The 3,696-nt window shown below is 40.7% G+C and overlaps 1 long non-coding RNA gene and 1 pseudogene across 1 annotated transcript in view; both read left to right on the forward strand.

Moving 5' to 3' along the window:
* LOC102493241 (uncharacterized) overlaps window positions 1-3,696 on the forward strand; it is a 28,465-nt gene that overhangs the window by 3,734 nt on the left and 21,035 nt on the right. The gene's annotated exons all lie outside the window — the stretch shown is intronic.
* LOC102492818 (heterogeneous nuclear ribonucleoprotein F-like) lies at window positions 1,388-2,913 on the forward strand (annotated as a pseudogene).

The following is a 3,696-nucleotide window of genomic DNA, read 5'->3' on the forward strand; positions in this document are numbered from 1 at the left end:
AGCGAAAACCTCTAAAAAAAAAAAAAAAAAAAGACACTGGTGCCGACATTGCTAGCTTCAACAACAGAATGCCCTCTGACTTTTTTTTTATATTGTGATTCAGGCTTTCATCATATGACATATCTCAAAAGATTAAAATTACGCCAGCTCCGCTGTGGACTCCCTGCTGCACTGCATCTTCCTGAGGAAGGATCTAGTTTGAGGCACTGAGAAGGATAAGACACCAGGTTGGGAAGAGTCGCCATCAGAGCAACATGAATTCTGTTAAAATTGAAGCAAGAAGAAACATCAAATTTATGGTGAAGCTTGGGTGGAAGAATGGTGAAATCATTGATGCTTTACGAAAAGTATATGGAGACAATGCCCCAAAGAAATCAGCAGCTTACAAATGGGACTAGACAATGTTGATGATGTTGAAGATATTGAAGATGGTGAAGATGTTGATGATGAGAAAATGAGGAGGAGGAGGAGGAGGAGGAGACCCACAGCTGCAAACCATCTATATCAATTTGAAAGAAAAAGACTAATCTTGTTCATGCCCTAATTGAAGAGGGCTGATGATAAACAACAGAAATAACCAACAGACATCTCAACTGGTTCTACTTATGTAATTCTGACTAAAAAGTTTGAACTCGAGCAAACATTCTGCTCTATAGATGCCAAAACTGTTCCACCCAAATCAGCTGTAGACAAGAGCAGAGCTTTTGATGGAAATGTTAAATGTGAGATCAAGATCCAGAGGAATTTCTCTGAAGAATTATAAAAGGAGATGAAACATAGCTTTACCAGTGTAATCCTGATGACAAAGCGTAATCAAAGCAATGCCTACCAAAATGGGGAAATGATCCAGTCAAAGCATAAGTGGACCAGTCAAGAGCAAAAGTCAGCAAGTTTTGTGATGCTCAAGGCATTTCGCTTATTGACTTTCTGGAGCATCATAGAATGAAAACATCTGCTTATTAGAGTGTTTTGAGAAAGTTAGCCAAAGCTTTAGAAAAAGTTCAGGAAAGCTTCACTAGAGCGTCCTTCTTCATGACAATACTCCTGCTCATTCCACCCATCAAACAAGGGTAGTGTTGTAAGAGTTATGGTAAATCATTAGGCATCCACCATACTGTCCTGATTTGGCTCCTCCTAACTTTTCTTTCCTAATCTTAAAGAATCTTTAAAGGGCACCAATTTTTCTACAGTTAATAATGAATAAAAGACTGCATTGAGATGCTTAAATTTGTAGAAACTTTCAGCTCTTTATGGATAGACTCAGTGGTTGGTATTGTCAGTTTAAAAAGTGAATTTAATTTAACTTCCGTTGAGAAAGTTTATATTTTTTATTTCATTTTTCCATGAACTTTTTGAAGTCCATTTCCAAGTCTATCAACATTTTTGGGCCCAAGTTTTTATAACATGTGCTATGTCAAGTGTCCATGATGCTGGGCCCTGAGGGAGGTAAATTGAAGGCTTTGTGGTCAAGCTCATGCCCTCCTTGGCCTTGTTCTATTGAAGATGTGTAGAACTTCCTCTCCACCTGCACAATTCATGATGGGGCTGCAGGTGTCCACTTCATCTACACTAGAGAAGACAGGTGGAGTGGTGAGGCTTTCATTGAGCTTGAATCAGAAGATGGTATAGCAATGGCCCTGAAAAAAATAAAGCATGGGACATCAATACAGTGAGGTGTTCAAGTCTCAAAGAACCAAAAGGGATTGGATGTTGAAGTACAGTGGTCCACACAGCACTGACGGCACCAATGATGGCTTTGTGTGGCTTCAAGGACTCCCATTTGGAAGCATAAAGGAAGAAATTGAATGGGATCATGTCTGTGGACCCTGAAGGCAAGATTATATGGGGAGCTTTTGTGCAGTTTGCCTTCTAGGAGTTAGCAGAGAAGGTCCTAAGGAAGCACACAGAGAATAGGACACAGGTATATAGAAGTGTTGAAGAGTGGTCAGGAAGAAGTCAGGTCCTATTTGGATTCCCCTCTGAAGTTCATGTTCACACAGTGACTGGGCCCTGTGGCCATCTGGCACTGCCAGGAGATACATTGGCATCTTGAAGCAAGGAGGTCTGGATAAGATGAGGCCTGGGGCCTACAGTGCAGGCTATGGGAGCTACAAGGAGTACAGTGGTTTTAGTAATGGCTATGATTTCACCACTGACATGTTTGGAAGAGACTTTAGTTACATTCTTTCAAAAATGTATGACCGCAGATATGGAGACCGCAAGCTCAGTGCAGAGCATCACTGGGCACTGTGTCCACATGAAGGGGCTGCTGTACAAGGCCACCAAGAACATTTACAACTTCTCTTCACTCAACCCTGTGAGAGCCCATATTGAGATTGGTCTTGATGGAAGAGTGACAGGTGAAAGAAGCACACGTTGAGTTTTCCACCCACAAGCTTTGGTGGCCATGCTGGAAGACAGACCCAACATGTAGCACAGATGGAGTTATTCTTGAATTTGACCACATGCAGCATAGATAGAGTTATTCTTGAATTTGACCATGGCATATAGCGTGGGGGCATATAGCAGCCATGTGATGCAAGGCAGCAGGTGTCTGGAGCCCAGGTCACTTACAGCAGCCTGGAGAGCCAGTCAGTGAGTGGCTGTTATGAGGCCACCTACAGCTTGTAGGAACATGGTGTTTGAATCAAATTCTCAGAGGCCGCTAACAAGCTGTGACAAGCACTTATAACTCCAGGAGAAGCTGTTGTACCCATTTTTGTACCATGAGTTTGTGAAATCTGGATTTAAAAATTTACCACTTCAGTGTTTTCTCATGTGAAGTTTTCTTCTAACATGATGCTGAGTAAACAAAAACTATTTTCAGCTTTTCTCAATATTTTGGTAATAGATTCTGAATGATGTTCTCTGAATTAAAGTAGTATGGGTATGTTAAATGTGGTCTTTTTCACCGATCCCATGAACACCTTGGGGAGATGGGCTCTTTTGGAATACTCAGAGGTACTGGATCCCCATTTCAAAGAGAAACATTTCTCTTGTTTATTCTGGTTTATATTTTCACTTAAGATTTTTTAAAGTTAAGTTTAAGCTTTTTAAAAGTTAGTTTTGAGACACACGCACACATACAGAGACACAAGTGCACAGATGCATGCACACAGACACATGCGCACAGACCCATGTGCACAGGTGCACACATACAGGTGCACGCACACAGACGCACATGCACACAGATGCACACTTACAGATACACAAATAAAGATGTTTTCACACACACACACACACACACACACAAAGATTAAAACTACATGATATGAATGGGAAATTTTTGTGCTTAGAATTGAGTTTTAGTGAGAATATTTTGTTTCAGTTTCCCATCACTCTTTATGGATTCTGCCCAAGAAGTGAAAATGAGGTCTGTGAAACAGCAGACCTGGAAGGAAACTGCTCCACTGAAGACCAAGAAGCAACAGGTTCCAAAAAGTTACTCCGATTGCTTATGGAAAACAGAGACCAGGTATTTAACACTTGCTTCACTTGCTTTAGAATGCTTTAAAAGTTTTTTTGTTGTTGTTGTTTTGTTTTGTTTTTTAACTATTTAATTTACTAGACACTTGTGCTCACTGGAGAGACTAAGAGAGAGAGGAAAAAAGAGATAAAATGAGAATGCACCCAGTCCCCTTGGAAAGTGGCTGTGTTGCTATCCTTTCTCCTTCATCTCTTCTTTCCAAATTTTTA

This window comes from Tupaia chinensis, unplaced genomic scaffold (genome assembly GCF_000334495.1).
Source record: "Tupaia chinensis unplaced genomic scaffold, TupChi_1.0 Scaffold000293_1, whole genome shotgun sequence".
Lineage (NCBI taxonomy): Eukaryota > Metazoa > Chordata > Mammalia > Scandentia > Tupaiidae > Tupaia > Tupaia belangeri.